The following is a 14,611-nucleotide window of genomic DNA, read 5'->3' on the forward strand; positions in this document are numbered from 1 at the left end:
AGGGAACTTTTCAACATAAATGCTAGTTATAGAACATATGTTATGTTGTTTGGATTCCTTGAAAACCTTGTGATCCTGTCACCTAAAGTGTGATGCCTCAAATGTCTCACACAACACCACAATACTTGGAATAACCTTGAGAGAAGTTCACTAACACCTCAAAATCGTCTATCCCTCTTCCTTGCTTGTACAAGTTCAATTTTGCTAGTCTAGGGGTCTTTATATAGTTGTGGCACAAGTAGGGTTACACCATGTAAACCCTAATTGTCATGGCTTTGCATATTCCATGATCCATGGGTTTGTAACTTCCATGGACTATCCATGGAGCACCTTATGGGTTTAGGCCAATCCATAGAAACCATGGATCATTAGCCAACTATACAAGAATAGATGATTTACACAATCAACCCCATATATTTAATTAGTCTCTTTTTGATCACTTAATTAATTCCAAATTAATTCTTTGATCAATACTAATTAAATAATATTATTAATATATTAGAACTTATAATATATTAATAAACGTTAAGTGTCCTTTCTCTCATTTTGGTTTATCCATGCATTGCAATGCCATGCAACCCAAATGGACCATGCCGGGTCGGGTCATGTATATACCAGATATAGTTATAGACTTAGACACTATATCCCACAGTCTCCCACTTGGATAAGTCTAATAACTATAGCTGCAAGTATGACTTCAGGAACTGATCGGCAATCGTAGCTCTTTCAAGGTCTCGCAGAACTGAGATGATGATGATACGCCATTTAAGATAAGTGATCATATAATTGTTGGGTTTTGGTATTATACAACATCCTATGGTGCACATACAACCCTAAATACCTTGGATCTATTTTTTCACTAATTATACATGCAAATGGTTTCCAATGTATTGAACCTATAGCTAGCATGCAATTGTCATACAAACTACATAAAACACTAGATAAAGTACCATACCTTTTGTGTGGCTAGAAGTCTTGATGTATTTGGCTTTAAGAACTTAGCTCCAATAGTGTGGAAGCCTCAAATGAAGTCACAACACATCAAGGACAAAGGTAGGACTTGAGAGAGAATCTCCATGCACTCTAAAACCTTCATGAACTACAAGAACATGCACACACACTAGGGTGCGATTTTAGGTCATAACATATGTATTTATATGTGTTGAATTCTAAGAGTCATGGGTATAACCAAAACCCAGATCCATGGGTCTTATGATCCATGGTTCATGTGGCCCCACTCTTTAAGTATCCATAAACTTGGTCCAATATGGATCATAAGCCCAACACATATAAATATAACTAATTACCATAATTAGCCCCCATAGTTTTAATTAGTCTCTTTTGATCACTAAATTAATTCCAAATTAATTCTTGATCAATACTAATTAAAACATATGATTTCATATTAATATATTAGAACTTATAATATATTAATAAATCATATCTATACTCTTCTCTCAAAAGTCCATCCTAACAAATTGTCTTGATGATATGCAACCCAAATGGACCATGCTACTCTCGGGCCGAATACATACCAATAATACTTATGGGCTTAGACACCTAATCCAACAGTCTCCCACTTGGATAAGTATAAAACTATTATTGCGCATGACTCCAAAACCCGACTAGCAATCGTAGCTCTTAAAGCTGTTGTCGAACTCTGAACAAATCAATGACGCGTCCATTAGCTAAGGGATCATATATTCCTCCATTCTAGATATCATATGGACTGAGACATTGATTATAATCATTCTCTCTGTCCATCTGTTGTTTCCCGATTTCCGATTTATGACGACTGACTAATTGTACAAATCAAATCAGTCCAGGCCCGGCCGAGCACTTATGTTTGTCCTCACTAAATCATCGAGGGGCCCACAGATATCACTTTTATCCCTCCAAGGGTAAAAGGAATGGATAAACTTCAACTCATATGCTTGTTCTACTACTTGTTGAATCATGCACAAAGGCATGTTTTATAACATTGAGTTACCAATGCGTTTTCGTATAATCAATGTATAACCAACTCATAGTTTACAACTCATATCTCTAGGTTTGAAGAATATAAGATATTATCGTCTCACGGTCACTCGAGATAAAATCCATGAAGTGATACAAGTGAGCATCGGTTTAATCCAATACTCAAATCTCATTCTAGGAGCCCTCATGAATGTTACAGCAACTTTTGCTATGTCCAACACCTTAGACATCTACAAACCCAATTCATGACAGTCTTGCCTTAATACCTACTTCCAACGTATTATCGACTGTGGATGGTTTGAATAACTTAGTCATTCGGGAAGAATAACCTAGCTATTCTGGAAGTCAAAACATGCAAAGTGAAACACAAGAATAATACTAATCATTCTATGGTCCCAAGCACCTTTGAGAGTAAATAAAACACCTTTTATTTAAACACCATATTGATTACTCATTATTCATTGTATAATGTTTCAAATAATCAACTTTATACTTGAATCAAAAAAATAGTCATGGCATGCTCCAAGCATGCACACTATGTTTATCTAAACATTAGTTATGCCATACACCAAGTATGCACACTAAGTTTGTCTATGATCTTTTACTTTGTGAAATAGATCGATTGAACATAATTCCAATGATTCTCATTTCACAATCCCAAATCCTCATTGTAAATGTAAGAATTCCAAATTCCTGCCATTTACCGAAATATGTTAGATTCTAAACTTATATGCATTGATCCTCTCGTAATGATTATGCACAAAGTCACAAAGACTTGTCAACAGACATTATAGAGTATTCCACTGGCGATCAATTCCATGGAAACGAAGTCTCAAATTCAAAGTGTATTACTTTCAACATCCTTCTTGCATTAAGCTTTCTAATCTTCCACGGATTTAATGGATAACCTCCACTTATGGAAACATTTGCATATTCCCATTTTGACTATCACTTATGAACAAGAGTTGCCTCTTTTCAGAATATGTCAATATGGTCCTTTCCAAAATTAACAATATACTTCCAACTGTCCATGAGCAACCAATCTTTGGTAAACCTTAGATTGTCCTCGACAATTGCTTAATCATTTTAGTCATATCCAATTCTAGACTTTTCCCTTCTTAATGCCCTGAGCATTTGGAAAATTTCGAAAGGATGAATATTATAGCACATGCAATCGATCCTATATCCGAAACATATGGGACACGATTCATGATGTCTCACATAAAGACATGATACTAGACCGGTCTTTTGCTATCATATTTCTATTTCTATTTGCCATGTTCTCATAATTCAGATTATGAAAAGGGATGTTGTAATCATAATCGAATTTTAGAACGCAAATAATGTAATCATGACTAAATTCGATCAAAATCTCACAATCTAAGCTATTAGAATTGAAATGAAGTATAATTTCATGTCCCTTAATTATAGCAAAACAACCTTTTCAACCCCTGAAAATTCACGAATTGAAACTTTTGTTTTCTATAATTAACATTGCTAACTTGCAACACTTATCATAATTATCATGCTCCCACTAACATGGTGATTATTAGCATAACACTCATGCTCCCACGAGCTTTGACATGTATCCAGAAATCAGTTGGACTTCTAGAAATCAATACTTTATTGACTTTCTTACCAAAGTTCAGACTTCTGATACAAGATGCTTTGATAAAACTTTATCAAAATCATACACCTTTCCTTAGATAGCACACATGTGTGTCTAAACAATTTCAAAACTATGAAAAGGGATGTCGTAATCATAGTCTCAATTATTTAGACCTTTTCCATTTCTCACAAGTCCATGTTAATGTGCCAGTTAACCACACGCGCTTCACTAACGACTTTGAGAATGCAAATATTACAATTGCTATCTACTTAAAATCTACTTAGTGAAAGCATTTCCTCACCATCATTTTCATGAATCAGAGAGAAACCTTATGACACTTAGATTTTATGGCGTATGTGTTCCTATCCATGTGAATTTGTCAAAACCATAATCACAAGACAAGGTTAGTGACAAATCCAAACTCATATGGGCCGAACTTGTGCAATCTTCACTACTTGCCACTTGGCAGCACAAGGGCCTACCATGTCTTCCAAGTTGTTATGCAACCAATGCAAAACCAACTTTAACTGGAATGGGCACAAAAAAAGGAATATGTCAACACGATAGGTTATAAACCTCAAGTCGTGTGCTAGTGATAAACTACAGGTTTTATTCTTGATTAGATCTTGAAACTCTTTCAGGATCTTTTAGAATCCCACTGTCCTCTTGACATATAAGACTCTCTTGCTAAGAACCATTCCTTGACAAACAAATATTCATGAGTTAGTGCGGATTCTTATCAAGACAAACACTTCACACAATTGGCCTTAGTTGGTCCTTGTTTTATCCAAAACATCACAACTTACCAATTTCAAATGTACAAGAGTATGACACCTTTTACTCTTACATTTGACCATTGTTAATAAACCTTCTTTAAGATTTGTCACTCAAGTTACAATCTTGGAGGATGACTCTAAGACTTGTTTAGGAACGAAGTATGACTCATCTTCTTGATTTAACCATTTCAACAATTCATGATTACTCTCCTTAGCCATAGGAATGCACTAATATGTCCTCAGAGGACCAATTGTGATATGGTTTCTTACTCATTAAGATGATCACAAAACATGATACTAAAGTACTCTCCCATCTTTTTAGATTGAGAAACTTTTATCTTTCTATCTAATTTGATTCTTCTCATTTGTTCTGCCATGCATTGAAACTTTTGCAATGTTTCAGAATTATACTTAAACTTGTAAGTATAACCATATTTACTAAACCTTAGTAAATCATGACGAATAGTCTTATCGATCTTTGTGGTGGACTTGACCAGTGCACAAGAATGTGTACTCGATCCCTTAGTCCTTCACTTGACTCACATATACATGTAAACAAGGAATTAGTCTTAATTTTCCAAAGATGAAAATTCTCATTCATCATACAACTTGCATGATTCCAAGTTTCTACCCAACTGAAACTTAGGTGATGAGAATCTTTCCTTATTTGGTAAATTATGACACAACCACAGTCGAAATAATCAAATCCATTTTCCAATATTGCTATAAATGGAAACATATAAACAACAATTTCTCACAAATGCCACTGTAAGGATATTTTAAAATAAATAAAATTAAAAACTTTTCTTTTATTTTAAAACTTTGCGGAAAAACTTATCCTTACAATGCAAATGCATGTGAAAAACTATGTTGTTATGTATTCCTAAACAATCTACCACAACTCTTTAAGTAAAAGCTCAAAATTTTGATCACCGAACCATGCGACCGAAATCCATCTTCGCGATCAGAATCATCATATTCTTCCTTTAAGCTTCCTCTTCACTTTGATTCTTAAAACATCAAAATGTGATCTAGTAACATCATGTAATAAGAATCTCCAAATAGGAACTTAATAGAGTTAGATAGTGGACTTTACCTGAAGTAGAGTCAAAACTTTTGACTTTACCATCCTTACAGACTATCAGGTAAATTTGGCCAGCTTTGCAACCAATGCCCCTTCCTTTGGCAATAGAAACATATGGGCTCTTTGGGAATGGTACACGGGACTATATCATATTTAGCCTTTCTCTTTACGATTTGGTAAACCGAGTTGACTATAGCCGACCCCTTTCCATTGGGAAGAGAAAGCTTCTCTGGATTTCTAATGTTACCATTATCAATGTCCTTGGTAGTTTGCGAAGTCGATCTTCCAATCAAATTTGCTTTACCAGTGCTCTAAATCATTGCTGATTCAGTAGCACCAAGCAAATAGGTAAGATCATTAAGGGTCATGTCGTGGTCTGTCATATAGCAGCTCTAAAGGAACTCACTATGTGACTTAGAAAGTGATTGAAGAACCAAGTCAACAATCAACTTCCTCAAGACCTTGACACCCAACTCTCCCGGCTTGTCAATATGTGACTTCATGTCCAAGATGTGAGCACACATAGACTTTGCTTGCCAATAAGGCTTGAGTAACCTTCAACTTGTGGGTTAGGGAGAATAATTGGAGGAGGTGGAGGAAACAGATTTGGGAAGATCATAGTTGTCTGAACCCGACATCTAAAATGGGAGATATTCAAGTTAGTTGATTTAAGTCCTTAATATAACACCCAATATGAAATATTAAGGCTAGGACCTAACACAATATTTTATAACTTGGAAGAGGGATGTCGTAATCCAAGCTATAAAATATTTGAAGGTAGGCGAATGACGATTCACCAATTTCCACCATGAAAAACGAAATAATTTATTAGGTTTTAATTGGTTTTTGAAACTCCTAGATCTTTTGAGATTCACTGAACTTTTCAATGGCATGTTTCAATCTCGACTGTGCCCTCTCAGATTTTGTGACTGGGATGCCGAGGATCACAAAACAAGGTGTGAATGACCATGCAAATTCACTTGGTACCCTTAATATTATCACCTAATCGATGTGCCGGTTAACCACACACACTCCACCGATCTATGATAAACATTAAGTTACCCTTCGCCACTTTTACTAGTCCATGTTAGTGTGCCGGTTAACCACACACGCTCCACTAACGACTTGGTAAGGTACAAAGTGTAAATTTCATGGTTTAGCACCAAATTCACATTTTACTAAGTAACTAAGATTGGGAATTTATAAGTGTTTAGTTACTTAGTATTTATCATTAATACTTTTAATGAAGGGAGAATTATAGTCATGTCAAACCCGTTCGGCTAACGACCCTCCACCAGTCAAGGAAGCGGTGGGTGAGAGTGGACACCCATTAAACTGCCATTTTATAGGCTGTAACCTTATACCCCCCTTATAGACCGGCTTCGTGAATGAGGCCTACTAACGGTAAGACTGACTTTTACTCTTATACATATATATAAATATTAAGCCTATAATATTATAATAGTATAAGGGTTGAATTTTAAACTATTAAAATTCTAAGGGTTTAACTTGGAACTAAAGTATTCATGGGGGGAAACTTTACAAATTCCAAAACTTGAGGGCAAGTTTTGAAACTATTCAAAACTATTTCAATTCCATAACTTATGAATTTAAAGTAATCTTAATAAAAACTCTTCAAGTTCCATAACTTGAGGACAAGTTATGGAAGCCTTTAAAATAACATTTAAGGAAAAAAAACTCTTCATTTTCATAACCTATGAGTTTAAAGTAGTTTAATGGATAAATTCTTCAAGTTCCATAACTTTAGGACAAGTTATGGAAGACTTTAAAATCATTAAAGAAAATAAGACTCTTCATTTTTCCTAACTTATGGAAATCTTATGAGTTTTAAAAATCATAAATGTGACTTTTCATATAACTTGAGGACAAGTTACAAAAACACCTTTCATGAGCAACTTTAAGATTAATATGGATTGAATACAAATTATGACATAACTTTTCTATTAATCTAAACTAACTCATAAGAACAAGATAATTCAAGTCAAACAATTTTCATGAAATTAGCCTAGCCATTAAACTAATACAAAACATGAATCTATTGACAATTATCTTTGAAATTGGCTTAGCATGAACATTACCACATCAAAAACAGTTTTACAACACCAATAACAGCTTAGGGTAATGTTTCTACTCCAACACCACACGCGCTCCACCGATTTATGATAAAACTAAGTTACCCTTTGCCACTCTTACTAGTCCTTGTTAGTGTGTCGGTTAACCACATGCGCTCCACTAACGACTTGGTAACGTACAAAGTGTAATTTCATGGGTTAGCACCTATTTCACATTTTTCCTAAAGTAAATAAGATTGGGAACTATTAAGGTATAGTTACTTTATAATTTCATTATACTTTTAATGAGCATTAAGGTCCTATCCTACCCGTTCGGCTAACGACCCTCCACCAGTCAAGGAAGCGGTGGGTGAGAGTGGACACCCATTAAGCTGCCATTTTGTAGGCAACAACCTTATACCCGCCTTTAGACCGGCTTCGTGAATGAGGCCTACTAACAGTAAGACTGACTTATTCTTATACATATCTATATATTTAAACTTTTAATATAATAATAGTATAAGGGTTGAATTTTAAACTTTTTAAATCTCTAAGAATCAATTTGGAAATTAAAGTATTTGGGTGTAAGACTTTACAAATTCCAAAACTTGAGGGCAAGTATTGAAACTATTCAAGAGTTTTCATTTCATAACTTATGAGTTTAATGGTCCATTAAAATGAAGACTCTTCATTTTATGTAACCTCTTATTCTTTAATGACACTTTTAAAGAAGTGACTTTTGGTTATCCATAACTTGAGGACAAGTTATGGATTCCATCATTAGGCATCAAGATCACGAATCATATTAACAAGCAAGTTACACACAATTCCTATGATCTTCTAAAACTCATAAGAACATGAACATTCATATCAAAATTTCAAGAATCATATTAACACATATAAAACATGGAATTTTGATATTAGCCATTGTAAGTGGATTAGAATAAGCATTACACCATCTAAAACAAGTTTTATAACACCAAAACAGTTTAGGGTAATGTTTCTAGTCCATTTACAGCAGCAAAACTCGAAAATCTGCATTCAGGGGCTCCTACTCGTCGAGTGCAAGAACCTACTTGTCGAGTAGGATGAATTAACTCATGGACTCGTCGAGTCCCCCCATGGACTCGGCGAGTTCATGCTGCAGAATGCAGAAAACTGAGTTTTTTCAACAAGTTTGCATCAAGTATCAAACAAACAAGCCTAGGCTCTGATACCACTGATGAGTTTTGAGCATTCTAACACTCTTATGGTGTACATGCAACCCTAGAAACCTTGGATCTATGTTTTACTATGATACATGCAAATTTGATTTCCAATGTTCATAACCTATCTAGCATAGCATGGGGAACTTTTAAACATAAATGCTAGTTGTAGAACATACCTTATGTTGTTTGGATTCCTTGAAAACCTTGTGAGCCTAGCACCTAAAGTGTGATGCCTCAAATGTGTCACACAACACAACAATACTTAGAATAACCTTGAGAGAAGTTCACTAACACCTCAAAATCGGCTAGCCCTCTTCGTTGCTTGTACAAGTCCGATTTTGCTAGTCTAGGGGCCTTTATATAGTTGTGGCACAAGTAGGGTTACACCATGTAAACCCTAATTGTCATGGCTTTCCATATTCCATGATCCATGGGTTTGTAACCTCCATGGACTATCCATGGAGCACCTTATGGGTTTTAGGCCAATCCATACAAACCATGGATCATTAGCCCACTATACAAGAATAGATGATTTGCACAATCAACTCCATATATTTAATTAGTCTCTTTTTCATCACTTAATTAACTTCAAATTAATTGTTTGATCAATACTAATTAAATAATATTATTAATATATTAGAATTTATAATATATTAATAAACTTTAAGTGTCCTTTCTCTCATTTTGGTCTATCCAAGCATTGCAATGCCATGCAACCCAAATGGACCATGTTGGGTCGCGTCAAGTACATACCAGATGTAGTTATGGAATTAGACACTATATCCAACAGAGACAAGATAGGCGCGCTACATAGGGCCCGCTTCAATGTTTGGAACGCAGTGTCTTGATTTTCTCCCCAACTAAAGGTTACACCTTTTTGAGTCAGGGCAGTAAGAGGCTTAGCAATGCTGGAGAAATTCTGGATAAACCTGCGATAGTAGCCAGCAAGACCCACGAATTGTCGGATTTATGTGGGTGTCTTCGTTGCTGACCAATTCTCGATCGCTTTAATTTTGGAAGGGTCCACGTGTATGCCTTCTTCGCTAACCACGTGACCGAGGAAAATTACTTTTCTGATCCAAAATTCACATTTTGAGAATTTTACATATAGTTTCTCGGCCCTTAAAGTTCCCAGCACTTGCCTCAAATGTTGTCTGTGATCTTCCTCACTCCGAGAATAGATAAGTATATCATCTATAAATACTATCACGAACGTGTCTAAGAATGGGCAACACACCAAATTCATCAGATCCATGAATACCGTGGGTGTGTTGGTTAGACCAAAGGGCATTACTACAAAGTTGTAGTGACCATATCGAGTCCGAAATGCTGCCTTAGGAACATCATCCTCATGGACTCGTAATTGATGGTACCCTGATCTTAGGTCTATTTTTGAGAAGTAGCTGGCTCTTTGGATTTGATTGAAGAGGTCGTCGATTCTGGGTAAGGGGTAAGGGTTCTTGATAGTAAGCTTGTTCAGTTCGCGATAATCTATGCACATCCGAAAGGACCCGTCCTTCTTTTTCACAAATAAGACCGGGGCTCCCCAAGGTGAGGAACTTGGTCTGATGAATCCCTTGTTGAGTAGTTCATTGAGCTGGCTAGATAACTCTTCCATTTTCCTGGCGCTAGACGTTAAGGGGATTTTGCTACGGGAGTAGCTCCGGGGATTAAATCGATTCGGAACTCAATTTGACGCTCAAGAGGAATTTCGGGAAGATCCTCAGGGCAGACATCAGGAACGTTGCAGACTTCAGGGATGCTCTCGAGGCCTTTAACTTCCTGTTTTTCATTAACGACATGGGCTAGGAATGCATGACACTCCTTTCACATATATTTTTGGGCTTTGATGCATGAAATGATACGAAGGTTCGTGCTGAGTTTATCACCATAGATAATGAGGGCTTCGCCAGATGGTAGATTGAGGCGAATGGATTTTTCATAACAAAGAATATCGGCACGATTGGGGCTCAACCAATCCATGCCGATGATGACATCGAAACGTTTTATGGAAATTGGCATGAGGTCGATTGGAAAAGAATGGTCGTTTAGGGTAAGGGTACAGCCTATGAATACATCATTAGTGCTCTATTTCTTTCCATTAGCCATCTCGACGGTAAATGTTTCGGTTAAAGGTTGGGATTTATGATTGAGTAGATGTTTAAATGAATGACTAACAAAACTCCTCTCCGCAACACTATCGAAAAGAATACATGCATAAGAGGTGTCGAGGAGGAACGTAGTCGTAACTACGGTGGGATCAGCAAGTGCTTCCTCCTGTCCCATGGGTAGAACCTTCCCTATATTGCCTACAGTTGTTGCTTTGGGCCAATTCTGTCACTGTCACACCCCGCTAAAGCGGAAACACGGGGCGTGGCAGTACAAAGGGTCTCATAGCAAAAGTTTAAAGACAACACCAACCATAGTATTAAAAATCATTACAAATTTACAATGAGTTTGAACAAATTTTTAAAAGAAATTACAATGTATTTAAAAGTCAACACATGCAAATGCTCCTACACGTGTTGTGTCTCTACGTGCCTCTTACTAGATGATTCCTGAAAAAGCATGTAAAACGAGCGTCAACTATAAAAATAGTTGGTGAGTACTCACAGATTAAAAATAATAGTGGTTTAAAGAATCGAAATAAAAGTTTTGATAAAAGTTTCCATAAATAGAAGTATATTGCTAAAATGAGTTTTCACGAATCGAAATAATATTCGTTGTTACAAGGAGCAAACAATTTCATTGCTAAGACATGTATATAAGTTTTCAGTAATAAAAGTTCGTTGCTATAATGAGAAACAAAGTTCGTTGCTATAATAAGCATAAAAGTTTCGCTGCTAAAATAAGTATACAAGTTTCATTGCTAAAATAAGTATACAAGTGTCGATGCTAACATGAGAATACAAGTTTCATATGTGCATAAAGACTCGTATGTGCATCAAGTTTCCATTCATGAGTTCACAACCCAAGCCTAATGACCGAATCGTGCCCTATTGACTACTATGTGTATCGCAAACATAGTGAATAAAATGGTAAAATGCACTCAAGCGAATCGTGCGAGTGAGGAGTTTTCTACCTCCTGATAGCGCTATCCATAATAACCATAGGATCAAAAGAGTTAATGAGTTGTGTCTAGAGATTCCAGGGACTTAACCGGCGATACAGTCCTCATGAATTAAAGTGACATACACATACGTACGAAATATAGCAACCAAGTTTCATACGAGTCAAAATAAATACAACGAATATAAATAGTTTAGGACTTGCTTTTCCACCCCAAAACATTTAAAAACCAAAAATAGGGGAGTGGTGAATACTCACAATATGAAAAATATAGCAACCAAGTTTATACGAGTCAAATAAATACAACGAACATAAAAAGTTTAGGACATGCTTTTCCACCCCAAAACATTTAAAAACCGAAAATAGGGGAGTGGTGAATACTTACAATGCATTGAGATGATGCAAATGAGGCCTTGATCTAAGTTCCACTTGTACCACTACCGAATCCTACAATAATGATATACGCTAGTGAGTCTCTAATCGAAATCTAACACTAGTATACTTACTACTACAATAGAATTATGCCAATATTGTGTCAAAATTAATATTGATAAATTACAAACATATTTCTGTGAAAATTAAATTTCAATGAATCAATTGTTATATAACAATTTAAGTGGAAAATTCTCATTATTGAAATGTTAATATTTAACATTTTAAGAGGTGTTCCAATGATTAAATATTCAAAAACTAAATCAATTTAGTTCTAAACTTTCCCAAACTTTGCATTTCAATTTTAACTGAAGTCAAAGACCTTAAGATAAATTTTCTTGAATTTTTGATTTGTCTAACTACTTTTCACCATTTAATTCCTTTAATAATCATAAAATCATGGAAAAATAGTAAACAGTTAATAAAAATTACCAAACATCATATTTTGGTCCTAACTACACTAAAAGACTTCCAGATAAATTTTCATGGTTTATAGATATGTATAACCATTTTTCTTATATTTAATTCTTTAAATAGATGAAAATTCATGAAAAATAGCAATCAGTTAAGAAAATTCCGTAAACTCTTTATACTACTGCCATTACACATACTTAAACTGGGAAAAATATAAAAAAAGGATTTATAAACTGTTTAACCCAATTTTATGATTTTTGTGCATTTATTCTAATAAAAATGGAGATAAATAGAAAACAGTTTCCAAAATTACCCAACCTTTTTGTATTACTGTTATTAAACATTCTTAAGTTGGGAAAAATATAAAAATGGATTTATAAACTGTTTAACCCAATTTTATGATTTTTGTGCATTTATTCTAATAAAAAATGGATTTAAGTGTATTTAATCTTGGGAAAATAGAAGAAAAATAGCATACAGAAGAGAAAAATCATGAAAAATTTTATGTAGCATCCTAATATATTATAAGGTGGTCTGGTAAATTTTTATGAATTTTGGATGAGCACAAATATTTTTCCCATTATTAGTCCATTATAAATACAAAAATCGGGCAAAAATAGGAATGCATTATGCAAAATTCTGAAAATATTGTTCTAAGTCTTGCACATAGGGTTTGAGCTGCGAAAATTATTAGACAGCCTTTTCAAATTGTCTAAAGTGGTTTTATGATTTATTAGGGATAAACAAAAAGAAAATTCAAAACCACGCTAAACAGTAACAAAAATGGATGAAATTTAATAAGAAGTCATTATTTAGCATAGGGGTTATCCACGAATTTACCTAGGATTTATAGACCTCATAAAATATTTTATATGATTTATTGCCCTATATTATTGCAATAATTATAATAATTCGAGAAAAATGAATTATTTTCTGACAATTTGTAGAACATCTCATTTTGTTGGTGGGAATCTGGGAAAAATCGGATTTGGTCAGAAAAGGAGTTTTAGATTTTTATTTCGAAATAAAACCTTCATGAACATATTTGAAAGCCTTTAACAACATAGTTTGATCATCTAGCTTCTAAGCTTGAAGATCATCACATGCATGTTTGTTTGAAGATCATTCATGGGTTTGAAATGTTCAAAATTCATTTTTGAAAGAAAAATTTGGATGCATGTGATGTTTTTCCACCAAAACATGTAGAAAAGTGCATTTTATATGATTTATTGCCCTATATTATTGCAATAATTATAATAATTCGAGAAAAATGAATTATTTTCTGACAATTTGTAGAACATCTGATTTTGTTGGTGGGAATCTGGGAAAAATCGGATTTGGTCAGAAAAGGAGTTTTAGATATTTATTTTGAAATAAAACCTTCATGAACATATTTGAAAGCCTTTAAGAACATACTTTGATGATCTAGCTTCTAAGCTTGAAGATCATCACATGCATGTTTGTTTGAAGATCATTCATGCGTTTGAAATGTTCAAAATTCATTTTTGAAAGAAAAATTTGGATGCATGTGTTGTTTTTCCACCAAAACATGTAGAAAAGTGCATTTCCTTGATTTTGACTTAGGTTTAGGTCATGGGACTTCACCATCTACAACATGCATGTTCTTTTTGGATGAAATCCTACCACCATCATCATCAAAACCGTGAGTAGGTGCAAGTGTTCATGATTTTACAATAGAATGGAGTAGAAGATGGAGAAAATCCATGAAAAACAAGTAAAACTTGAAGGAATGGTGAAGTAAAAATCGATTTTACCTTCAAGAACACCACATGATAATGAAGATTTTGAGTTTAAGGTGTGTTCTTGGACTCATTTTCTGGAATAAAATTCGTGAGTTTGAGAGAGAGGAAGAATAGAGAGAAGATGAAGTGAAGGAGTGTGAGAGAGAAAGTGAAGTATGGAGAAATGGAGAGCAATTCATTGAGTGTGTTGGGAAGAGGAGAGAGAGA

This window comes from Lactuca virosa, chromosome 3 (genome assembly GCF_052849685.1).
Source record: "Lactuca virosa cultivar CGN04683 chromosome 3, Lactuca_virosa_CGN04683_v6, whole genome shotgun sequence".
Classification (NCBI taxonomy): Eukaryota; Viridiplantae; Streptophyta; class Magnoliopsida; order Asterales; family Asteraceae; genus Lactuca; species Lactuca virosa.